Genomic DNA, 27007 nt, shown 5'->3' with positions numbered 1-27007 from the left:
GTTGTTGACCTGAAACTTTCTGCTCAACAATGTGACATTATGCATTTTTTTAAAAATCAAGACTTCAGGGGTGACTGGGTGGCTCAGGTGGTTAAGCATCTGCCCTTGGCTCAGGTCATGATCCTGGGGTCCTGGGATCAAGCCTTCTCCTGCTCCCTGCTGCTTATGCTCTCTCACTCTATGCTCAAGTAAATAAATATTATTTTAAAGATCAGACTACAATAAGATACAGTTAACATGGTAACAATATTGGATACAGTTTACATTATAACAATTTATAGTTAAAATTCTGTCCTTTGTCTAGGATAGTAATTTATGCAGCATAAGTGACTGATAAATAGTCCCTCGATAAATAAGCAACACTATTAAATCCACTGGACTTTCTTTTTTTAAGATTTTATTTATTGTTTTTAGTACTCTTTACACCCAACGTGGGGGTTGAACTCACAACCCTGAGATCGAGGGTCACATGCTCTTCCAACTGAGTCAGCCAGGTGCCCTGAAATTCACTGGACTTCTTAAAGTATTGTATGTTATCAACTAACCTGCACAAGGGCTCCCCTAGATACACTCTGTGATAGATCTAAGTCTGCTAAAAAGTCTCAAACACCTTCTCAGGTGATAAACTAGGAAAAGCCAAGCAAATTCTGTTTTCCACCACTTCACATATTCTTTTATAAACAACTGCTTGAAAAACCCAGCATGACTCCATCTTTCGCTGCCTCAACTCACTCATCAGTTTACCTTACCCCAAAGAGACTCTAAGCCATAGCCCCTGATCCATAATCAAATGAGAAACTCAAGCCATCCCTACTAATGCTAACTGGTGGTTACAAAATTAACAGCCTGTTTCTATGTGGCACAATCTGAAGGACCTCAAAACAATCCATGTCTCTGTTCTACTCCTGACTAGCGACTTAATGGTGGTGAAAAGCAGCCACTCCCCATAGTCAATTAATAGCCCCATGAAAGAAGCCAGAGATATAATCAATCAAAAGTAAATCAGGAACACAGATTTTGTTAAGCCCTCTGTGGGGTCTGTTTTTTTTTTACCTGCAGGAAACTATTTGTATCTGCTGTGGAAGTTCATAGTATAAACAAATGAGTGCCTATGAGGAAAAGACTATGTATAAATTCATCAGCCCCCCCAATACCACTTGTGGCAAATGTATTTACGCATCTCAAGTATGTAGTGTATAGGGATGGAAACAGGATGAGGGGTAAGTGGTTTTTAAACCAGGCTCACAGGCCCAAACAGGCAGTGGGTAAGAAAGAGCAGGCATTAAGAGTTTTTTGGCCAGCAGCTCTATTCCCTACCTCCCAAGGGCCACTAAATAACTCAGAGTTAATAATCATTCCCTCCAGAATTCATGAAGAAAAGGGAAGAGGTGCCCTTTATCAGCTGTTCCCAAGCCAGCAGCTCATCCCCAGCCTACCCAGGTTCTGCCTCAGCCAGAGAGGAGAGGGAACTCCTCCTGGAACCATATGGAGACAGAGGAGCCTTGGACTCCTGGCACCCTGCCAGGCACGGGCTCTTAAATCCCGGGGCTTCACCAAAGGCTTGCCCACCTGCAGCCCCAGAGTTCTTGCTCTGCATAAACTGGTATTCTACTAATTCCTTGAGGCAAGTCCCTCGGGTCCATCCCAGAGTGACTCTGAGGCAAAGGAACCTGGATTCACGTCCTTGATCCACACCTAACTGGCTCTGAAGAAATAACTCATCTGAAACACCTCTCCTCTCCGGTCTCCAAGCCAGAGAGCCATCTTCACTGCCTTCTGGAGTATCTAAAAGGATTAAAAGGACTTAACTGCATGATCAATCCTTTTCTTCGCTGTTCCACCCACCCTGTGTCCGTGTTCTTCATCTGCTTACCCTACCTACTTCATATCTCCTGCATAAAATAAAGATGCATAGGATATGACCTCCATGCCCCTGCGCCACTTCTGGCTGGGGGTGATGCTGTGTCATCACTTACAAACCCCACTGGGCCACATGACTTCTCCTGAGTCACCCCAGGACAGGATGCTGATTAAAATAAACCTGTCTCCTTACACCGAATCCAGTAGACAGACACACAGACACACACACACACACACACACACACACACACACGAAGGTTCACTCCACAGAACACCCAACCACCTGGGAGGGGGTGTGTGGTAATGCAAATGTCTCTTGTGAACCAGCAACTCTCCCCCCCACTGTCCGGCACCCACCAACTTCACCACATCTTCACCAGCATCCATACTTTCAGGGGGTTGCGGATCCTGGGGGGTAAGGACAGGAAGTCCAGTACACTGGAACAGACTCAAATTAAGACTATAAGCCATGGAACAGGTAGCACTTACTGACAACTCAGAGTGCACCATGCACTGCCCTAAGAGTTTCAAAGACATTCATTCCTTTCGTTTTTATCACATCCCTCTGGTGTAAGTACGGTTGTTAGCGGATTTTCCACATGAGGAAACAGAAAGGCACACAGAGATCACAAAACAAGTCCCATGTCATATGGTCGGCTAGGGGAAGAGGTAGGATGGGAACCCAGGTAGTTTGGCTCTTTTGGCTTAGGTCATTTCCAGTTAAACCAAATGGGCCCACACTTGTGTCTGAGAAACCACACCAGGAGAAATCCATCAGGAGAAAAATCAAGCATATTATTGCTCTAGATCAAGGAAGAGATGAAGGCCCTGATCCAGGCTTCGCCCCAGGCTAGCATCATGCCTTCAAACAGGGACCTCACCTCTTCCAAACCCCCTTTTCCTGTCTCAAAGTCAATGCTCCCAGATTAGCAGCTCTCATCCTAGGATTCTCTGGGAGGACACCAGGGAGCAGGGTCTTAAGACGTTAGAAGTTGAGGTTTCAGAAGGGCCTCATTCCAACCTAGGCCATGAGACCCACTGGCTGGTAACTCAGGGTAGGTAATTCAGTCTTTCTGTGCCTGCTTCCTCATTTACAAAGGGGGTAACAATGAATGTGTTGTAAGTGCTAAATAAGGTAATGCAACACACACACCCAATACAGTGTCTGGAATACAGCACCTGATAACTGCTAGATAGTGGTAGGATTCTAACTATCATCACCATCACCATTATCATCATCCTGATCTGAAATTCCAAAGGAACTCTTCCCTTAACACAGGTAGACATTATAACCTTATTTGGAAGAATAATGTGGCTAACACATTTTCCAATTCAAATCCCTGAACAATTAAGGCTGACTCAGAGTGGAGGAGATAGGGCAGATGGTTCAAGGTAGCAGCAGCCCCTTTAATCCCAGGGCCCTCACCTGAAGGAGGGGCCCTGTGGGCTTCCCTCATTATTTAATTCCATCTGCCTACAGCAAACCCTCCCACCCAACTCCTGCCTCCAAGACCCTACAAGTAACCTAAAGGGCCTTTCAAAAATACTCTACCCTTACAAGTCTACATCTGCTGAATAATAATGACAAGGTTCCTATGGCAACACTCCTTTCTAAAGTTTGGGTAGTTGGAAGAGGGATCACTTAGCACCTGGCTTATGTTCCAAGAAATGCCTTGAAACCACATGAGTTGTGGGATTTTTTTTTCCCCCTCCATAAGTAGAGAGGACTTATGCTTATACAGCACTGGACCATTTATAAAGTGCTTCCACAGGTGTTACCTCCTCTGTGAGGCAGGGAGAAATTACTGACCCTCTTTTTTTTTTTTTTTTATTAATTAAAAATCTAGCCGCTAAAAGTCGTCAAGAGCTCATATGTGGTAAAATCAGGATAAGACCTACGTCACTTTGACTCCCAATCCTGTGGACTTCTCAAGATCTGCGGTGTCTTGTGGAGTGGTGCCTCCTTCTCCCCCTCAGCCCCATCCACCAGGCTTTCCCTCTCTCTCAACATCCATGCCTTGAGGTGTGCATCCTACAACCCCTGCATTAACATCCCAACCACTGAAGGTGTGCATGACCTAGCCCTCCACGTAAACCATGCACTATATAACGCACTGTTCATGCTGCATGCCACGGAACATCCAGCCATCACATTAGTTCACCTCGGTGTCGTGATGAAGAGTCTGAGCCTAGAAGTCAAAATATGTGACTTAACAATGACAGAGACCTAGGATTCGATCCCAGTTCTCACACTGTTTGCTGCGTGATCTTTAGGAAAATGACTTCACTTCTCTGTGACTTCCTGACCTCGTATGTTTAATGTAGTAACAGCACTTTCCTCACATGGTTATTGTGAGAATTCATGGGACCTTGATTCAGATAACACAGAGTAGGCTCTTAGGAATTTTATGCTATTATTATCATTATTTATCAATATTATTATGAATCAACACCATCACCACCTTTCAGTTAATAAAACTGAAATCTGAGGCTCTATATCTTGCACTGGGCCAGACTGCAAGTGCTACAACCCAGGCAGGAATTCCAAAACCTCCTATTTCTATCTCTTTCCTCGTCCCCACAATGCACAACACACACTGAGTGCTTAGTAATACTCAGGAGTTAACAGAATGTGACAACTATAAGAAAACCTAGTGAGCCATCTGGTCAATCCTCTCACTTTGCCAATTAGAAAACTCAGGACCAGCAGATATCATATCTGTTCAATACCCTTTATCTATGAATGATAACCTACGCAATTGGTATAGTGATAACTAGTGACTGAGTTTCATTCTCCAGGCCACTCAGATGCTGAAGCCTCCAGCCAGAGACTACCAGGAACACACCTGAAGTCAAACAAGGAAGTCATCCTGGAGAATGATGGGTGTCTCAGTACAAGGATGTTAGGAGGTACTCATTATACAACTTGGGCTTGCTCATGATTTAGGGGAAGGTTTGAAAATGCATGGTTTTCCTCTCTGGTGGGGGCTGTCATAAAGCAGGAATTCTGTGACTATGTACCCTTGTAATGTTTATCTGAGAAGCAGGAAGAACAGAGTAGGACTATAGCTGTAATTGGTAAAGAAACAGTAGTCAGGGCACCTGAGTGGCTCAGTCAGTTAAGTGGATGCCTTCAGTTCAGGTCATAATCTGGGGTCCTGGGATTGAGCCTACCTTCAGGCTCCCTGCTCAGGGGGAAGCCTGCTTCTCCCTCCCCCCTCTGCCTCTCCCCTCCACTCTTGCGTGCACAACTCTTTCCCTCCCCCCTCTCAAATAAATTAATAAAATCTAAAAAAAAAGAAGAAAGAAAAAGGAAAAGAAAAAAGATAAATAGCAGTCGTTTGCATGATCTGGGGAGGAAGAGCATTTGGCCAGTTTTGTGGAATGCACTGTGATCCCATCTCATCTGCAATCAGTCCTAGTCATAAGTGGTCTTACCTTCCTCCTAGGATCTACCACCATCACCCAGTGGCCTTGCCACATATCAAGGTGCTGTGACATTCTTCATGTCCAGTAGGAAAACACCAGGGCCTTGCCTTTGGAGCCAGGCCAGACCCACGCAGACAGCAGTCAGAGCTCCTAGGGATTTTTTTCTTTTTTCTTTTCTTTTCTCTATAATGTGTTCAACTATTCACAGCATCTGTTTACATCAGGCAACATCAAGACAACAGAGGTACAAAATAAATAAAGACCCTGACCCTTGATGAGGTTACATTGCAAAGGGATAAAGAATTAATTAAAAATAAACCAAATACGGGATCCCTGGGTGGCTCATCAGTTTAGCGCCTGCCTTTGGCCCAGGGCGTGATCCTGGAGTCCCAGGATTGAGTCCCATGTCAGGCTGCCTGTATGGAGCCTGCTTCTCCCTCCTCCTGTGTCTCCGTCTCTCTCTCTCTCTCTCTTTCTCTGTCTCTCTCTCTCTCTCTCTCATAAATAAAAATCTTAAAAATAAATAAATAAAATAAACCTAATACATTAAAAAAGAAACATCCTACAGTGCGTTAGAAGCAATAAGTGCTTTGGAAAGAAAGAAAAGGCAGAGCAGGGCAAAGGGAACTGGGCACACCAGCGAAGGACACCAGTGACAAGCAGGTGGCCAGAGGCAGCCTCCTCCATGTGAAATTTAAACAGAGACTTGAGGGAAGATGAGGAGGTGACCAGAAAAGTTAGGAGCCTTGTCCCAGTTCAGAAATGAGAAAAGTGACATTTGCAGCAGTGGGGAACACGTCCAAGACCACCTTGCAACTACATGGTACAACCAGGGAGCCCCGAGGGCCTCAGGATCCTCTGCCACATGCGACCTTTCTGAACACAAACTGGATCTAACTAAGGTCATCCTGGTGCAAGCCTGGTTCCAGGAAGGACTCCAGACCTCGGAAACCAGAGTCTCACCTTCTCACTCCTAGCGAGGCTGACAACACGTCAGTGTATCTAAACCACCAGGGTCAGAATATGCCACCCAAGATATGCTCCTCTGGCTTATAAGGACTATTTGAGCAGATAGCACTGAGAAAAAGCAGACCCAGGCCCTCTCCCTACCCACCTGGAAGAAGGGCATAAATTCCCTGCAAAGGTGCCCTTTCTTCCCACACCAGGAAGAGAGAGCAACTTTATCATCAGAGACGCAGACGGCACTGAGAGGAATCTACACCAGCAGATCCTGCTCGAAAACCCTTTTCTGCCCCCATAGAGTGACCTTCTCACAATTCACCACCCCTGAAAGGTCCCCAAACCCCTTTCTAGCTGCTTCTTTAGGGGTTTTCTCTTCTTTCTCTGAAGCCTCCTCTCCCCACCCCCATACCCTGTAAAACTTTCAACATCCAATAAAATCTGTACACTTTTCTCCCATTAATTTGTATTCTATCAGCTTATTTCGCAGGTCTGGTCATTGAATCTTAGAGGGTAGCGGGAAATTTGTCCTCCCTGCTGCCACACCAACCTACTACTATGGGCCGTCCCTGAGCATTTGGGCCTCTGCTATGCCCCTCACAGGTCATCATGGTGATCCAGAGAGGTACATCCAACCATATTTGATAGAGGAGGACACAAAGGTCTGAACACCGAAGTCCCAGAGTTGTCTAATACCAAAGAGCTGGTAAGAGGCAGGGTTTACTTTCAAACCCAGAACGCATAATTCCACAGCTTAACTGTTTTGCAAAATGCCACATGCCAGAATCATGTTTACAGATCTGTGTGTGTGTGTAAAATCCCTAATAACATCTACTTGCAGAGTGGTCAAACCTATGTAAGTATGCCCAAGGCAGCAAGAACGCCTACCTTCCCAAAGAAGTTGAGCTGAAAAGAGCAAGTTCATGAGAACAGGACTTTGTTTTGTCCTCTGTATCCTCAGAACCTGCCTTGAAGCAGGCACTAAATATTCACTGGACAAATGGAGAAAAACAAACTTCTTCTGCTCTTTGGCCACAACACACCAGGGACCCCTCTACCCCCAAGAACACCTCTCAGTTCATCTTTGGACAAGAGAAAGCAAGTGTGAAATGAAACTATTTTCAGCATGTCCTCAGAGGAGTCCCAACCAGACAGGCAGGAAGGTAGCCAGCTGCACACACACACACCCCGGGCTCACCAGGCACTCTTTTTAGATGCTGGACAAAAAAAATTAACGTGCCTTTTAGGGATTAAGTAGCTTACCAAGGCACTGAGCAATTGACTCTGAAATCCATTTGTATCCAAAAAATGCAATAAAACCTCACACTCAAATAGCTAACAGAAAGTCACAGTTGATGAATGCAATTATTAATGTGCTTTAAAAAAAAAAAAAGGAACTTGCCCTCAGCACAGATGACAGGCCATGAGGGATTGGTCGGGAAGCTCTGCCACATATAAAACAAATTCAAAAATAAAAGTGACTATTAATTACTTGAGATGTTGGTGGTAGAAAAAAAAAATCCTGTCCTGGGAGCCCGGGCTTCAGTTTCTCCCTGTGAAGGTCCCTTTTTATGGCTCAAGCGCTGACCTTTCACCATAGGCTCACATCAGCCCTCTCCACCATGCTCCATATTTTTTAAAAAAACACAAAGTAAATCCCCCAGTGCTCTAATCAAGCTCCCTTGCTCCTCTGAAGGGTAACCTTCACAGAAAAGAGGCCACTTGATAAATTCCGGCAGAGTAAAAATAAAACATAATGGAAAAGATAGTCTAATCATCAAGGTTAATTACAAAGGAAGAGTATTGCTTTTTTCCCCCTAAATGTCCCTGGTTTAGTAGGAAAAAAAAAAAATCTAACAACGATGTCCTTTGTTACTGGTCTGAATAAGACAGGAGTCTCAAGGGAGACCGTTATGACTTATACATGTAAAATTAGCTTTTGAAAAATTCATGTATTTATCAGTGACACATTTAAATACACATGATGTACCAAATAGGTCCAAGAGGCTGGGGGACGGTGCTGGGGGCAGGGGGCAGGCTGCACGTTGAATCAGGCAAGACTGTGCCCTCCACTAGCCCGCCGCCTCATAAAGAAGACACACCTCGGGGCACCTGGGAGGCTCAGCGACTAAGCATCTGCCTTGGGCTCAGGGCGTGATCCCAGGGTCCTGGAATCAAATCCCACGTCGGGCTCCCTGCGAGGCTGCTTCTCACTCTGCCAGTGTCTCTGCCTCTCTCTCTGTGTGTCTCTCATGAATAAATGAATAAAATCTTAAGAAAAAAACAAAAAAAACTCATTTTAGCTGATGGTGGCATTACAGATGCCAGGAGCAGGACCATGGAGACCGAACACAGAGGGGTGCTTTGGATCCGAGGAAGATAGGGGAGTCTTCCTTGAAGTGACACTGAAGCTGAGTCTCGATGGATGGGTGTGAAAGGTGGGGGGCTGGGGTGAGCACCGAGAGAGACCCTGATGACCTGCCCCCTACCTGTCCAATGCAGAATCAGGTGAGAGATACCAGCAGCCAGCGAGCCCCTCATTCTTCACCAGGGCTGCACAGGAGAATCACCTAGACCCCTTGTTTCCAGAATGCACGTGGCAAGCTCAGGCCAAGATGTAGGGAGTCGGAATTTCAGGAGCAGGGCTTGGTTGTGTGCTTAAAGGAAAGGCCCCCAAGAAATTTCTGGGAAGGAGCCCTCCTTAAGAACCACTGATCAACACCCTTATCTCCTTTTCCAAAGTGGGGGAAATGAGCTTAGAGACGGACTCCTTATTCCTTCTGTTGTTCAACACATATTTCCTGAGCACCTACCCGGCAATACAGTGGTGAATAAAACAAAAATACCTGGCTCTCACTCAACATTTTTGCTCACTGAGTCCTAGGAGCAATACCACGAGGTGTTACTCTCACCCCAAGACAAGGAAACTGAGGCAAAAAAGATTAAGAGAACACAAGTAATAAGTGACACAGTGAGAGGATTCGGCCTCAGCCCTCTGAGAAGCACCGTCTACCTCAGGCTGTTTCCTGAGGGCCTCCTATAGACCAGCCCTTGGGTGTGCAGAGGAACGGCCCATGACAGAGCAGGAAGCGGGGGGGTGGAAGAGAACCCCACGCCAGACTTCCACTAAAGAGATTCCAGGAGGTTCCATATGCAGAGTCCAACCAGAGTAAGTGCTGATTCATGGCTGTCACAGCTCTTGGGTGGCCGGGTCCCTCTGGAAATGTTCTCCACGCAGCCACACGACCCTCCACACAGAAGGTGGCCAGGACCTACGTGTGTGAAGGGTCTCTGCAGCTACTCCTCTCTCAGGGCCTCAACGAAGACCTCGGAGGTCTCTGCAGCTAACTGGGAGTTAATAATGAAACCCATGGAGCGTGGGCAAAGACAGCAAGACACAGAGGCAGAACTCCTCTGGCACAGGGACTCAGAATCCTGTCTGGGTCCATGTGAGAAAGCCACTGTGTCGTCTGCAGCAGGGAGAACCAGAACAGAGCCTTGACCTCAGAGAAGGCACGCACCAGGCTGCTGGCCCCTCCACGGACAGCCCTGTGACAGGTGGATGCTCATGCGACTGCAAAACTGAGATCTGAAAGGATTTAATAAGACAGCTCTGAAAACACTTGGGATGCCTAGGTGGCTCAGTCATCTGCCTTCAGCTCAGGGTGTGACCCCGGGGTCCTGGGATCGAGTCCCACATCGGGCTCCCCACAGGGAACCTGCTTCTCCCTCTGCCTGTGTCTCTGTACTCTCTCTGTGTCTCTCAGGAATAAATAAATAAATTCTTTAATAAAAAAAAAGAAAGAAAGAAACCACTCTATGTCTTACCTGGCATGTGACAGGTGTGCTACAAATAGCCAATGCATCTGAATTTGTTTTCAACATAGGTTCTAAAAACCAGACAAGACCCCTCCTAAGGTTAGCTGTTGGATGAACCTGTCGTCATCTTTTTCTTCCAATTTGTGTTTTGCCATGAGCAAGAAGAAAAGGCTAAAATAGCATCTAAAGTCAAAGTTTGTGGGGCAGACAGAGCTTGGCAATGTCTGGGAGCGCACCTCATCACCCACACGTTGCCTTCTTGGCTCCAAACTGGAAATGGAAAGAAAGAGACTCTCCTCAAGGGCAGGAGAAAAATCCATTACGAGCTTTTGCTACTCCAACAGCCCCAAAAATGCTACAGTTCAATAGATGCGTGCCAATAAATATTCCCATTGGACACGCAACCGTAAGAAATGATGTGGTCAGAGAAAGGTGAAGCTAAATTAAGCATCCCATTGCAGATAGTTTCTCAAGGAAGATGCTAAGAAAACACTTGTATTTAAACCTTTCTTCTGGTTGTTGGTAAATCAACAGTAACAGTTAGTAACTAATGCTCTCCCAGTAAAACAAAACCCTTATTTTAAGTAGAAACTGATGACACACTGGACTGGACAGCAATCATGGCTTAGTCCACGGGAGACCTTGCCTGTGCCACCAGACACCCCCACAGCTACGCTATCCATTCTCAGGCCCTGGGCTTGAAGAAAAATCTAACCCCTTCAAAGGAGCTACGACTGCAAATCCATGTCATGATAATAATGTTAGATCAATATACTTAATTAATTTCAGAATAGTATCTCAAGACAGTCTTTTTTTTTTTTTTTAAGATTTTATCTATTTACTCCTGAGAGACACAGAGAAAGAAGCAGACACACAGGCAAAGGGAGAAGTAAGCTCCCTGTGGGGCCCCTGATGCTGGACTTGATCCCAAGACCCCAGGATCACGCCCTGACCCAAAGGTGGATGCTCAACCGCTGAGCCACGAGGTGCCCATCAAGACTGTCTTAATATAAACCTAAGACAAGAGCTTTACAAGGAACCCAACAAAGTGGGGGTCAAAAGTACACTTTCGGAGAAAAGGGACACAAAACAGAAACAAAAATCCTTCCTCTGGTTTCTGGTGATGTAACTGGGTCCCCACAAGGCTTCTGGGAGAAGTGCTATCTGAGTGGGGACTCAGAAGAAGGATCTCACACCACCTGAATGGTCCAACGCCATCTGAGGCTTACTAAAGTTGAACGTACTTCTTGAACAGTGATGCAGACAGAGCCAGATGTCTGAGGCCATCTGAAACCTCCAGGTACATGGGATTTGAGGTCATCCAGAGCTGCTTTCTGCAGCTGGTGAACTGAGCCAGACTTGTCCAGGGAGGCTGGACCAGAACTGTTCTTCTGATCCACGTCCTCCCTCACACTTTCTGGGACTGCTCCGAACCACCTCCTAAGCCCCAGCAGAAGCTCAAATAGAAAAGAAAGCAGTCCCAGCAGCCACTTTCCAGGAAGAGCCTTGAAGAGCCTTGGGGAACATTTCTAGAACTTTTTTCACTGGCCCTTTTACAAAAAATACCATTCTTTTGTGTGTCAAAATTCTTTTCAACTCCTAGAGCTTCTAAGTAAAAGAAGTCAGTAGTCCAGTATCAAAGGGAAACTTGGGCTCAAAGCCTGAAGTGTGACCTTGGTCTGATTGATAAAAACAACAAAATGTAGTCAAAAGGTGAACGCAATCCACCTACCCATTGGTGGACATAATGTGATGTATACACAACAGGCTATATCATTCAGTCAAAAGCAATGCTATAACCTGGATGAACTTTGAGGACATTATGCTAAATGAAATAAGCCACACATAGCAGGACAAGTACTACATGATTCCACACACACAAGGTACCTAGAGCAGCCCAGTTTTGGGGATGAACAGTGAAATGGTGGCTGCCAGGGTGGCCAGAAAGGGGAATTGCTGTTCAATGGGTACAGTTTCAGTTTCGCAGGATGAAGAGAGTTCTGGGGACTGGTCATACAACCATGCAGATGTACAGATATGACTAAACTACATTTTACATGGTTAAGATGGTCAATCTTATGTAATGTATATTGTATCATAATAAAGACTTAAAAACAGGAGCGCATGGTGGCTCAGTGGCTGAGCGTCTGCCTTTGGCTCAGGTCATGATCCTGGAGTTCCAGGATCGAGTCCCACATCGGGGTCCCCGCAGGGAGCCTGCCTCTCCCTCTTCTCTCTCTGCCTATGTCTCTGCCTCTCTCTGTGTTGCTCATGAGTAAAGAAATTAAATCTTTAAAAAAAAAAAAAAGACCTAAAAACAATTTTTTAAGCTGTGACTGGAGAAGTTAAGCACCTGGAAGAGAAATCACAGCAGTTAGGGACTCCCAAGTCAGAATGTCCTGGTGTAGAACTGGTTCCTCTAGTCAATAGCAGGTGTAGCCTGGGGAAAAGTCTCTCTGGTCCTCATCTGTCAGGTGGGCAGCAGGACCACCCAGAGGTCAGAGGGGACAGTTCTTTTTTCTTTTTAATTTATGATAGTCACAGAGAGAGAGAGAGGCAGAGACATAGGCAGAGGGAGAAGCAGGCTCCATGCACCGGGAGCCCGATGTGGGATTCGATCCCAGGTCTCCAGGATCACGCCCCGGGCCAAAGGCAGGCGCCAAACCACTGCACCACCCAGGGATCCCTTTTTTTTTTTTTTTTTTAGTTGGGTGGATGGACAGATGGGTGGGCAAGCAGAGAGACAGGGCTGGTCAAGGAGGTTGTGTGCCCGCCTCGAGGCAGCAACAAGATGAACACAGATGTAACTGGTCAGTCGAAGCCCTCAAACACGGCTTTCCCTGGAGGCCAGCAGCCACCTCTCTCCTGGTCCCACAACTCAGAACCCAAGGGGCTGTTGACCTGTGGCCCCTTGGGTTCCACAACCACTGGCTGTACTGGAACTGTGGTCCTGATGTGGCCTCATCCTTCGGGCCCGTCTCTCCCCAATCACCTATGCCCCAGCTCTGCTCTCAATTCCTGGCCCGGCCTCCGATTCTGTTCACGGTTTCTGGAAAAGCCACAGGCATGGATGGCAGCCCTGGCCCAGCATGCACGACACATTCAGATGAACCTTTATCCCAAAACATGCCGACCTCTACCAGGGAGCAAAACTCAGCGACCTCTGCCACCTGGCCCCTGACCCAGAGCCCTCTCATGCATCCTCAAGATGGGAAGGTGCAGCCAGGAACAGAAGAGTCCCATCACTCTGCCCACAGGCCGCAGACACTTGCTCCACCCAGCAGGACTGCAGAGAATTTCAGTTTGATTTTTTTTCTCTCCTTCCAAACCCGACCTAGAAATATTGTCACCGGGACTCCAAGGAGTAGGTTTGGTTTGGTCTGTTTGTTTTCATTAAAGAACATCCTGGCAAGGAATATTGGCATCTTGTTTTTCTTCTGAGTGACAATGACACAACTCCACTTCAGGTAAATAAATGTTTTCGACCTAAATGAGTCATTTGGTGGGAACAGCGAGTTCACCTGCATATGGGCTGACCCCTTTCCAAAGCTGGGGAAGAGGGCAGCATTGTGTCTGGGATTAAAAACCACGTAGAAAAAAAAAAAAAAAAAACACGTAGAACAACAAGACCTCGTTTTTTCACGGCAATATCCATTGCTAGACATGTGGGAAGTAAGGAGGCAAAGAGGGAGATCCTTTAAAACGCTGGCGTCAGACAGTTTCTCCCAGGGGTAGAATCCAGCTACACCACTTTCTTGCGGAAAAATCCTGGGGGTGGGAGGAAGCGCTTGACCTCTGACCTCCGAGAGCTCATTTATGGTTGTGAGGATTAACTTAAATAACTTCCCGATTGTAAAGCATTTGAAAAAAACAGCAGCACGTAATAAACAATTAAGGTAAACTGTTACAATAGGCACAGATTGGACAGGAAAGGAAAGAACTATGTGCTATGCGGTGTGCGAGGTCGCTAGCCGCATGAAATTAAAATTAAATCAAACTAAAAATTCAGTCTCCCAGTAACACTAAACACATGTCAGGTGCTCAGGAACTACCTGCGGCTGGTGGCTGCTGTGTTGGACGGCACAGGTACGGAACACTTTGTCACCTACAAAGTTCTACCGGCCGGCCCTGGTGAGGAGGAAAAGGAACACAGCTTGAAGCGAGAGGGTCTGTGTGAACTTGGGCAAGTTACTTAACCTCTGCATCACTTCCTCATCTGTAAAATGGGCATAACAGCAGCGGCAGTCTTCAGGGATGATTGTCTGCTATGCAAGTGCTGATAATAAGGCTTACGATAAAAGTAAGCGCTCGCCAGCTAGCACCCTACAACAGGGGCAGCCACAGGCATGGTGCAAGATGGTTTACTGAGAGAATCAAAAAGGAAGAAAAAATCTGTAAAGGACCTCCCACAGGGTCAAACACATAGCAGACACTCGGTTCATTCACTCTGTTTTTCAACAAATGTTCACAGAGCAGGTCCTACGTGCTGGGCATTCTTCCAGGCATGAGAGGCGTAGAAATGAGCAAAGTCCCTGCCCTCCTGGAGCTTAGGGTCTCAGCAAATGGGGGCGCTACTGTGCCGATACAAACAGGAAGACCAACATTTCCAGTTTATCACAATGATTTCTGGCAACGAAGAGAAAATGCTGCCAAATATAAAGCTACCCCCAAAGAGGTGCCTAAGAAAAGTGCTCTTCGGACGGATGGATGGATGGATGGATGGAAGGAAGGATGCAGCATGAAGGGAGTTAGGAGAAGGCTCAATAACGCACAAGTAAGGGGCACCTGGATGGCGTAGTCAGTTGGGCATCTGACTCTTGGTTTTGGCTCAGGTGGAGATCTCAGGGTCATGAGATGGAGCCCTGCATTAAGCTCCATGTTCCACACAGAGTCTGCTTGGGATTCTCTCTCCCTCTGCCCCCACGTGTGCAAGTGCGTGTGTGCGCACTCTCTCTCAAATAAATAAATAAATCTTTTTTTAAAAAATGCATAAATACTGAGCTGGGCCCTGGGTGACCCAGTTAATTACCCTCCAGAGGGTGTGGCTAACTCAGAGAGCTGTTGCCAGGCAACACTAATAAATGATCCCACAGCAGTGTGCAAACTGTGATGCATAAAAGCTTAATCATCTTTAACGGGAATTTTAAAACCCAAATGACTGGGATAGAGATGGCCTTCACATACGTGCCCTCTGGCTTCTATTCTGGGCTCCGCTCTGACTCACCCTGCCAGCTGGGGCGGCTCACTCCTCTCCGCAGTACCGGGGTGGGGGCTGGGAGGATGAACCAATCAGGGAGCCCGCACCCACGTCTCCCACCCATCTCTCCCACCAGGCAAACAGCCTTTCACTGGTGCCGGACAAGCAGCCACCCAAGAGGCAGGGATCCCATTGCCCAGCAAATGCCTGCCCAGCCCTCAGACTCGCCTGCAGGCCGGTCCAACTTGCACGCTGGCCCCAGTTCTACTACTCACTAGGCAGAGCTTTCCCAAGAGGTGGCAAATGGCACCATACCTCTCTGCCTGTGTTTCCACTTACAAAATCCGAAAAGCTCATTTTGGTAGGTTTGCAGCTCCCTGACACAGCTAAACGTCACGGAAGGGGGCTATGTTGAATCATTGGCTGTCTTACTGGTGGGGCGGGCCTCAGCAAGCTACTTCAAATCCTTAGGTCTCAGCCTCCCGTTGGTTGCACAGTGAAGAGAAACACTGCTTGCTACACGATGTTGTTAGTGGGATTAAATGAGATCATTTAAATAAGTGCCCAAGTATTCAGTAGGACCTGGTTTACATTCTGTCTAGCACATCAAGATGGGGAGACAATGAGAGATGCGGTCTAAGCCGCTCGTGCTGACACCATCCGGGTCAGCATGCCAACCTGTGCCTCGCCCACCTCCTTACCACTCTCAAGGGGAAGGTGAACTGGATCCGTGCAATCGCTTGCACATGACCTTCTTTGTTTTACCACAATCGTGTTGCTTTTCATCTTGATGAAAAGAACACAAGGTATCTGTAAATGCAGCACAAGAATTCACATCAGGGACTTCTTCCATCTGCCTAAGCCTTACTTCCAAACCGTTACAACGGACGTTTGCTCATTATAGGTCTGATGTCTGAGGGTCGGCTGTGTTTGATATTCTACAATGATTTCTGCCAGGAGTTGAGCTGGCTGGGTGGACGGGGCTGACGCTCCCATGTCCCCTACGTGGCCTAAAATGATGTCTGTCCATTTCTGCCCTCACCCCATCATAGGAAACACCCAGCACCCCAAGCAGGGCCTCTTGCCTGTCATGCTCCCCAGCATGTCCCTCATGGAATGACAAGTGATTTCCATTCCCATGCATGGGGATTCTTCCCATTTAAGGGGGCTCTGTATACTCTATTAAATATTCTCATTCACTCAGTGCCCTTTTCCAGGCTGCCCCGGCCCTGGTGTGGCCAACCGGAGACCACGTCATGTCTAATTCCACTCGTTTCACGTTTTCTGCAGGTCCACCCCATGGCAGGCTCAGCACACGGACATGACAGTGACCACAGCTGACCTCGAGGGGCGAAAAAACAAACAGAGGCTGGCAGGGTATGCAGACTAACCTTAAAACAAAACTGGCTGCCAGAAGCGCTTTAGCAGAATTAAAGAAGGCAGTAGAATTCAGGGCAGCTAGAGGCTGATTCCAAAAGTGGGCAAGTGGAGTAAGGGTCTTGGCATGGGCTGAAAATGAGCAGAATTTCAACAGGGAGCACAAGACAGGGAGGTGAAAGAGATCCCTTGGTTCTAAAGACTAATTTCTGATACTTTTGCATCTCTCAAAGCCCCTCTCTCCAGACCCATTCTCTCCTTGGAGCCAGTCCCTCTGTGACCCCTGAGACTTCTGGAGCACCTTCCCATTTTTGGCCGGTCAGCTGGCTACTCTGCGCTTGTTCTGACCCTTTCAGGCCTGCTTACCTTCCCCATTCTCTGGGCCCTGACCCAAGACAGCACTCTCCAAGTTGGCATTAAGCGTGGCAAGGCTAAAATTAGGACTGTTTCCATAGATATCTAGACTTCTCTGTAGCAAATCTGTTCGGCTCCCAAGTGGAGAAAAAAAAAAAAATCCCATTCTATCTGCAAAAGGAACCGGGGATCTGGAAAATCCAAGCTGGCTAATGTCTGGACATGCCTCTGAGCCTTCCTGACCCCAGGGAGGGAAGAGGAGACTTCCCTGGTCTGTGCAGTGGTACACACTGGGCTTTGTCTTCAGTGGGCTACCAGGTACCCACCACAAAGGAAGGACAGCAAGCCTGGGAAACACCGTGTGTCTGGGCCACCAACAAACTCAGCCTCACTTCATCATGACAGGGTCCCCTCCAGGAAGTGGTCCTACTTCCTCCCACCTCGGAGACACTGGCTGGCCCTGTAAGATGGGCCACACCATTCACAGATAATACACAGGAAACCTCGTATTTTAACTAACACAGTTAAAACATGAGGTTCAAAGATGTTCAAAGAACCTCCCATGGCCACCCAGCAAAGGGCTGTTGTGTTGATGACGACAGAGTAACAGTAATGACAGGCACAACTAAAGCTTGCTGGCACTGTTTTGTTCTAGGTTCTACGTCCAGCGCTTCTCTGGATTCTCATTCCATCCTTGTTATGGGTTGAATGTGTACTCCTAAAAAAAGATATGCTCAAGTCTAACCCCCAGCAACTCAGAATGTAACCTTATTTGGAAACAGTCACTGTTGATATAATTAAGTTAAGATGAGGTCATAATGGAATAGGGTGGGTCCTTGAGGCCAGTATGACTGGTGTCCTTGTAAGAGGACTATGTGAAGACAAATGGAAAAAACATCATATGATACAGAGGACAAGAGCGAGGCGTCTACAAGCCAAGACCACCAAGGTCTGCTGGCAATCACGAGAAGCCAGGAGGAGGAAGGAAGGATCATCCAATGGATTTCAGAGGGAGTGTGGCCCTGCTGATACACCTTGACTTCGAAATTCCAGCTTCCAGATGTCTCTTCTTTTGAGCTGCCCTGTGTGTGGCATTTTGTTACGGCAGCCACAGGAAACCCATACATTTCTCAGCACAATTCCATGAAGACTTAGGTACTAACAGTCCAGATTTACACATGACGGTACGGAAGCTTAACTAATAGCAACGAATACTGGGAACAAATACCAACCAGGTACTAAGTGCTTTACGTATATTAACTTGTGTAATCCCCACAAAGACCCTAACCCACAACAACCCCATGAAGTCATCCCATTTTAAAGAAGAAAGGGAGGCATAGAAAGGTTAAGTAATTTGCCTGAGGTCACACAGCTCATAAGTGGTGGGGTGAGGATTCAAATTCAGACCCAGAAATCTGGGCTTTTTACCCACTATAACCCCCTGAAGCCAGAAGAGGGTGTCTAACCAGGACATAAACTCAGGTGGTCCAGCTTCAAAGCCCACATCCTTGGCATCTATCTCAATTTTGTTATTCCACCTGCCAAACAGAATGCTCTGCACTTAGGGGCCTTCAAAGTGCTCATTTGATGACATAAACAAATTAATTAAATGAGCAGTGGCTTACATACATCCCATTAATTCAAATTAAATTCAAATTAGTTCATTTTAGCAGTTAAAACTGACCCAGGTCCATATGGGCAACAGAAAACAGGAAAGAAGCAATTAGGGTACCTCCAGGACTAAGTGGGCAGAGTGAACTAAAAGCTCCTCATTTGCCAAGCTTTTACACTAAGTCGTTTCCATAAACGTTTACTGGGCACCTACTATGTGCCAGCATGGTGTCAGGTAAGGGGAATACAAAAGTCACAGCTCCAGCCCAGCAAGGACACGGCGGTGGTCAAACGGCCATAAATCCTGGCAAGCGCCAAGAGGGAAGTCAGAGCACAGGTGCCACTGGAGGACAGGGCAGAGGTTCCTAAATCTGCCCGAGTGCACAGCACCGGCTCTGGGACAGGTGACATCTGAACTGAACCTTCAGTTTCAGCGTCCTGCTTGTTTCAAGGCCCCCCTGCGCAAACATACCTCTTCCTTTCCTCTTCCCTCCCCTTTTTCTCTCTCTGCAACTTTTCCCAGAAACAGATTTTTCTCACTACATGAGCCACCCTGGTGCACATTTAGCAACGTTCAATTTCCACAATCCCTAATCCCCAGCGGAGGGAAGAGAGTGGATTGTTTACTTTTGGGAAAAAAAGTTTTGGGGAAGGAGTCAGAGCCCTGCGAACCTAAAGTTAACAGACAACCAGTGATGGCTGCCAGTGTTAATTCAGCTAAAGTAGCCCTCACGTGTTCACAGAGAAACGGGCTACTGTATTCTTTATCAACGGATGTGGAAACTAGGAAAAGGGGAGAGAGAGGGAGAGAGCCAGGGGCGGGGGGCGTCCTGGGAGCCAAGGAAAAAGAATCTACAACAGAGATGTGTCCTGTCACCAAACTTTTGGCCAGTCACTCACCCACTGCAGGGTCTCTCCACACCGCAAGCTGGCAGGTCATCATGCAGCGTGTGGCTTGGCAGAAAGAATGAAGGTTCAGACTCGCCCCTTTATAAAGGGCAAACAGTGGCTCTCAGGTCAAGTGCCCTTCCAGTGGCTTAATCAATGGCACCTAATACTGGTAACGAATACCAACACGGCACTAAATGCCTTACACACGTGAACCTGTGGGATCCCCGCGAAGACCCCAACCCCAGCACAACCCCACGAAGCTATCCCATTTCAAAGAGGAAGGTGAGGCGTGGAGTCAACACAGGGTCAATGCCACCCATGACCGTCAGGAACACCGTCCTCACTGCCAAAGAACGTGCCACGGCGCCCAGGCACACAGCTAGCAGCTACGCTAGTCCTTTGGCGTGGCCATCGCTGCCACCAGGGCTGCGTATGAGCCCGGGACGAGCCATTTACGTCTCTGGACCTGAACTCCCACGTCCGAGGAGCAAGTTCTCCCGGGCTGCCAGGACTGGGCACCGGGCAAGGCGGGCCGGCTCACGCTGGCCCGAAGGCACAGCCACGGGGGGGCACGGGACTGACCTCGCCGGGCAGACCAACACTAAACTGGGATCGCCCCGCCAGGAAGCGTGCCCACTCACCTCTGCCCTGGAAGACAGGGGCCGCGTGCGACGGCTCGGCTCCCCGGGGCCCGCAGAAGCTGGCAGGATCTCCCCGTGCGCCGGCGCCCGCCTCGCTCCCGGAACGGCTCGCCTCTGGGTTTGGGTTTATTATCTCTGCACCGCCACAAAAAGCCCTTGCTGGGATCGGCGTGAGTCTGTCTTTTTTTAACCCCCCTGGCATGAGCGGCACACGGCAGAGGCACGCCTCGATTAGCTCAAGCTGTTCCTGGACTCATGAGACACACCGTGTTTATCTGTGTAGCCTCTTCTGAAGGGTGTGGGGTGCTGCCCGCCTGCTCCCGCCCTGCACGGAGGCCTGGGTACACCCCCCCACCTCACCCCCAGGGCGGTGGGGGCGGGGCAGCCCTCCTCAGAAACTCTGCAGCAGGTGGTGACCCACAGGGCCCAGCCCAAGAGCAGACTCCGGCCCCATGGCCACCGGCACCCCACCTGTACTCTACTCAGGATCCCTTCTCTTTCTGGGCCCCTCTCCACCCTCCCATGCCTGCGGCCCCCTGCCAGCACCTCATATCCCTGCACCCAGTCCATCCGCTCCCCACCAGGCCCAGATCTGCCTCCCACCCTAGGCTTGCCCTGCCCTTCTCAAGCCATAAAAATCCAAATACTCAAGGATTTCACTTCCCTCCTCCTGAGCCTCTCATCCTGCACCCCTACTGCATTTTTCTCTCCCCCTCCCTCCCTCCTGCCTCCCCTCTGCTCCTGGTTTCCTGCCTCCGCTCAGGGAACTTCGTGAGAAAACGGTTCCTTCTTTCCCCAGACTGCCCAGTGCTTTCCCATGTCTGTCAAACCTGGCTAGAGCTGGTACAGATTCCGAGGACGAGTCCTACAAGGGACTGAAGGCCAGAAGGGTCCAGCCAGCCAGAGTGACGCCCCGCACAGGCACAGATGGGACAGCGGGCCTTCACTGCTAAGACCCCACTGCTACTGTCTTCACACACCGAGGCATCCCCGTCTCACAAACACATCTCACCCGCAGGGCTCTAGTCTCACCGGACCTCAGAGCTCTTCCACAAAGGTCTCAAGACACAACCCACACACTAAGGCAACGGAAACGTAGCAGCTGAAATGGGGTGTTTCACTCAACAGACATTAGTTATGGGGTGGCATTGTGAAATATATTTAATTTTTCAGGGATTAAATAACCCCATTAGCTGGACAGCCTGCAATGGGCTGCTCTGGGTTCACATTCCACCTTGGCAGCTTGCAGTGCCTCAGTTTCTCTGTCAGTAAACTAGGAATACTAAGCTATCTAGCACACCATACTGCCCAGAGACTAGAACTAACTCTATGCACATCTTCATCATCCCCATCATCATCACCACATGGAAGTTCATTGGGCCTTTAGCAGGTCAGGCAGTAATCTAAGTGCTTTACATGAATCAATTCATTAACACAACAACTCTGACAGGTACAGACCATTGAGATCTCTATTTGACTGATGGACAGAGAGGTCAAGTAACTCCCCCAAGGTCACACAGCTAAGTAGAGGATACAGAATTCAGCCCCAGACAGCCTGGCTCCAGAGCTATGCCATTCAATCTCGGACGTTAGACCCAGTAGCCAGCAAAGAGTAAACCATTCAGCAACTCACTCGCTAGGATTATTATAATAATATTGGCTTTATTTTTATAAGAACTATTGCCTCAGAGGGATGATTTTATTTTGCCTTTTTGAATTAAATTTCAGTCTGAGGGGCACCAAGCCTAGCGTAATGGCTTCTATTTCTGCCTGCTATCCACTCCCATCAGAGCGGAGAGAAAGCCAGGCCGAGGGGACTGCCTGCTTGAAGTTTTATGGGTCAAGCTGCATTCTCTGGGCCAAACAGGCTGGGGGGGGTATCTCCATTCCAGAACTGTTGGCAAATCTCTCTGTGGCCAGGGCCAACTGCAGAATGACAGCTACCACCTGTCCCTCTTGCTGGAGAACGGTGGGGGCAGAGGGCAGTGCAACAGAGAGAGCAATGCTCCCCAGCCTGAAATACGTGTGCCCACTTCCAACCATCTAAGGGGCCTCCAGGCCAGGCAGGGGCTGCCCTCCCCAGCCTGCCACTCCAGCTTCCTCCCCCAAGCAGCCTTCACCATGTTCCCAGAGCCCATGCTCCCAGAGCAGGAGACCAGTATACCTGGTGGCACAGAGACCTTGGACTTAGGTGGGAGTGAGCCATTTGACTTTATTTAATTAAACGCTTCCCCCAACAGAGCCTGAGCATACTTGTCAGCAATAAGCAGGCATGGGAAGCACGGGGCAATGAGAAACTCCTCTGAAGCACCCTGCCACCTCACCCAGAATGGACTCTGCCAGCCAAGGCACTCTGGAAGGTGTGGCCTCTGGGATAAATCCAGCATCCCAGGCTCTGAGCCGGGACGGCTGGTCTCTCCTCTGCAGCATCACAGCAGGCACCCCAGATATTGCTCAGTCCAGAAATCTCAACCTGAACATCCCAACCTTGGGATCTTAGACAAAATGTCATAGAAGGAAACCTATGGATATGGGATGGTCAAGAACACAAGCTTTGGAGCACTACAGGTCTGAGTCGCTGATCTATGCTCAACCATGAGACCTAGATGACCTCTGTGAGCCTAGTGTCTCATCCATGCAATAGACACAAGAACCAGGTTAGAACTCCAACCCTGAAAAAAAAAAAAAAAAAAAAAAAAAAAAAAAAAAAAAAAAAAAAGAACTCCAACCCTGGAGAAGATCAGAGTTGCAAGACAGAAACAAACTGACCCTGCACATCTCTGGTCATCAGGATTTCTCAAAAGCATGGACACACGAAGGTAGTCCATGAAGTCAGACATTAGGAGAGCAGACACTCTGGGGGGGGGGGGGGGCGGTCTTTGGGATACTGGTAATGTCCTATTTCTCGATCTGGGAACTGGTTATACAGGGGGACTACCCTTGTAAGAAGTATATCAAGCTAAACACTTTGTTTTCTGAACTTTGCTGCTTATAGAATATGCTATATTCTATATATAAGTTTTGGCATGAGATGCATAAACTGGCCTTTGTCCTCAGCTCGAAGTGAGAACTCTAGATATGAACAGGCTGGTCATCTTTCCACATGAGCCCTCTTCACCCAGGGCTGTATTTATGAGGCCATCCCATATGTCATGGCACAGCTGCCCCTGCAAGCTCTTGGTGGGCTCGACGATCATACCCAGTGATGCCAACGCATCCCCACTGACTTCCACAGATATTTACCACGCAGCTGCTATGCACCAGGCTTGGGTCTAGTGTGAGCAAACTGTAGAAAGCCCCTTCTTTAAACAGGCTTATCTTGGGGGGCTGAGGGAAGAAAGGAAGGAGCAGCATTTACTGAAGCCCTGTTGTGTATAGTAATGGTGCTCGGGGCAGCACACTTGACATGTGATGTAAACCTAACACTCTTGCAAAGTTCAGGCTCATCCAGATGATCCTCAGGGCCTTCCTGCCCCTAAACCTCTGGTGTAAACTACTCAGTCCAAAGGGAAGCCCAAAGTCTTCTGTAAGATTGAGTTCCTCCAAGATTTTTTTTTTTTGAGAGAGAAGGGGATAGAGCAGGGGGAGGGGGGGATTTTACACAATCCCTGAGGCCAACACAGGGCTCGATCTCCCAACCCTGAGGTCATGACCTGAGCTGCAATCAAGAGTCAGACACTTAACCGACTGAGCCACCCAGATGCTCCCTCCAAGATTTTTTTTGAATTAACTAGCACAAGCAGGGCTCCAGAGACAGCTCATCTGAGTTCAAACCTCAGCTGTGTGACTCTGGGTAGGTTTCTTAAGTTCTCTGTGTCAATTCTGCCATTCTCAAAATAGGAGAAATGATTAGGGTCCCCTGAGGATTGAAATGAGAGGAGCCAGTGAGATGCTTAGAACAGTGCTTGACACAGAGCTGCTACTGCTGTGATGTGCGTGCTTTCTGCACACTCCTGGTGCACTGCCTTTCTCTGTGTCCTTCCGTGAAACTTATCCCAGTCCTCATTTTCCACAAAAATCCTATCACACAAAGCATCCACTGTGGTCTCCACTGCTCATTTATCTTCTAGTCCCTCTCCGGGAGGGGAAGCACAGAGAGAAAGAGAGAGATGCAGAGAGAGACACAGATGGAGAGAGAGAGGAAGAGCCACTGCATTGTGGCTCTGGCTCCTCCCAGGACTCCGCAGCCAGAGCCCTGAGCCACACTAGCCCTGGGCAGGTCTAAACCCAGCCACGCTCTAACTGAAAGCCAGGCACCAGGTTTCACAGAGTTGGTGTGAAATAAAGAAGGTAACATCGCACAATAACTTGCGTTTGCACTTCGGTTATACTGACCTAAATACAACCGATGACTGCAATTTGTTTCACCTATTTCTTTTTACCTTCTAATTTTTTATTATCGTGGCTACTGGAAAGCTTTAAATCACATATGTGGTTTCTATTTCTTTTTTTTTTTTTTTAAGAATTTTATTTATTCATGAGAGACACAGAGAGAGGCAGAGACATAGGCAGAGGAAGATGAGGGACTCGATCCCAGGACCCCGGGACCATGATGTGAGCCGAAGGCAGACACAACCACTGAGCCACCCAGGTGCCCCTGTGGTCTCTATTTCTACTGGACGATACTACTGTAGCCTATCAAGGTCTTTCCCCACCACAAGGCAGTTCCCTCCTTCAAAGGCTGTTTTCATCCTAGTTCTTGAGATCAAAGTTTCACTCAATATGTAAATACAAGTTAGACAAAATGCCACAGGTGCAGAAACTCCACCCAGGAGGGAGGACATGAGACTGCCTGAGGTCACGCACTTGACAAGTGATGGGGCCAGAACCAGGTCCCATGTCCAACCAGATGCTGAGCCGAGCTTGCTGCCACCTCATTTATGTCTCCAAGGCTATGCCACGCCATCACCTCCAGGCGAGAAGGAAAATGTAATAGGCGATCCCTTGCCACCCAGGGTCATCAACAGGTGGCCATGTTTTATAGGGTAAGATGGTTTGGTACCTCAAGGGGAGACAAGGCTCCAATAAGGTGTCAGTTAATGTCTGCAGAGGTAAAATCAGGACGTGTGATATTCTGACCCAGCAGGCCCTATGTGACATTTCCAGTCTCAGGTCCTGCTTCCACTGGGCACATCCACGGAACCGGGCATATCTCGGAGCTCACTGCTGCAGGAGGGATCACCACGGGCCAAGCATGCTGTGTCTTGCATGAAGTAGAGAAGAATCTTCCCAAGACCCCTTGAGACGTGTAGTCTTTATGCCCAATTGACAGATGAGGAAACTGACTCATGCAAAGGCTCGGTGATGTGCCAAGTCCCCCAGCTAGCCTTCAAACCAGGCCCTGCTCATCGACTACAAATCCACCATTCATTTTATGCCTCCGAGCCCTTGCTCCTATAGTCCCTTGTGTGAAAACACCCTTTTAACCCACTATTCTGTAAAGTCAATACTGCTCTCTCTTTTCATAAAACCAGCCACTCCTTCCCTTGATCCCCATGAACTTTAAACACCCTCAATCTTGTACTTCCTACAAAGTGTTAGAAGTCATTCTTATCACCAGTCTGAGGCTCCTCACAGGAGAAGTTACGCTTTATCCACAAATGTCTCTTCAGTTCCTAGCACAGAATCAGGCACATAGGAATTACTCAATAAATATCTGTTGACTGAAAGAAATCACCAACCAAGCAACCCATCTTGACACCGTATTTTGCTCAGCATACTTTTTCCAACCAGCTTCCTTTTTCTGCATTCCGATGTTCCTCCCCATGGGTGGCTTCTCCACCAATCTGTTTGCATGGAGAGAAGCCAAATGCATCGCTTTCAATTGTAGCTTGGTAACACCAATTGTCACCTCTCCGCTTTTATTAATTGCTGGGTTAATCAAGCACTCCAAATTGTGCCCACCCACGCTAACATGAAAGCATCTCTGGATGACCAAGGAAATAGGTTTAAGCTGAAGCAAAAGACAGACTCTCAGAGCCTTTTCCACCCTGCATGGCTGCCATATTTCTCAGGCTCTGTGGGTCCAAGTCACATCAGATGGAAGAACGATAGTCTTGACCAAAATCTCAGCCATCCAAGGCTTTTTCACAGCAGGTAGGTATCAGAGCGACCTCTGATGCACGTTCTCATTTGAGCGCCCTCATGACGCTGTGACATTGCTGGTGTTAAGCCAAGCTTTCAGGTAAGAACAATGAGGCTCGGCTGAGACATAGACCACAGACTTGCCCAGGAGCACAGAATGAGCATCACTGCATGAGGCCAACCTAGGCCCCGCCATCCAAGACCCGAGGACCACACTCCTGCCTCCTCCTTGAGCCCAGCCCACTCTCCCCGACCTCCCTGCCTCGCTCTGATGGCTTCATCAAAGCAGGGGCTGTCCCACGTGATTCAAGTTTTCTTTGTTCCGGGTGCGCTCCTCCCATCCCTCCCAGATGTAAAAGGTGAGGATGTTTTCATCTCAACCTTCAGCTAAATCTTGCTTTCAAATTCTAGAACAGGTTTCCATACTGACATTTTCATTCCCTCTACTTCTCTTGCTTGAGACACAGGTGTTGACGGAGGCACGCTCCTCTCCTGAACAGGTGCCCGTCTCTGCTCCATTTTGTGAGCAGTAAACACAGGAGCAGGGGGGAACGAACAAAGAGATTTACTGTAGGTGTTTGTGTACTTTTTAGGCTTCTGATGGCAAACAATCATGTCACCCTTCCAAACTATCCCCTTCTACTTTATAAAAAGCAGCTGTGTGTGTGTGTGCACGCGCACGTGCGCACGTGCTCAATAAAGATGCCACACAGGCCATGAGGCCAACCCGCGGTGACACTCCCTAACAGGCTTCCATATGGAGAGTCTAACATTCCAGATGCCT

At 48.2% G+C, this 27007-nt stretch overlaps 1 protein-coding gene across 3 annotated transcripts in view; it reads right to left on the bottom strand.

The window, feature by feature from the left end:
• LARGE1 (LARGE xylosyl- and glucuronyltransferase 1) overlaps positions 1 to 27007 on the bottom strand; it is a 522915-nt gene that overhangs the window by 459067 nt on the left and 36841 nt on the right. The window contains exon 1 of one of the 3 annotated variants that reach the window (XM_041755792.1): positions 20140 to 20359. The exons of the other annotated variants lie outside the window; for them this stretch is intronic. The gene's annotated coding sequence lies outside the window, so the exon portion shown is untranslated. Of the gene's footprint in view, positions 1 to 20139; positions 20360 to 27007 lie in introns of those variants that run through there. 3 annotated transcript variants of the gene reach the window in all.

The sequence above is a fragment of the Vulpes lagopus genome, chromosome 5 (genome assembly GCF_018345385.1).
Source record: "Vulpes lagopus strain Blue_001 chromosome 5, ASM1834538v1, whole genome shotgun sequence".
NCBI classification, from domain to species: domain Eukaryota; kingdom Metazoa; phylum Chordata; class Mammalia; order Carnivora; family Canidae; genus Vulpes; species Vulpes lagopus.
Note: the sequence above shows the minus strand (reverse complement) of the source record. Positions and strands in the feature narration are given on the sequence as shown.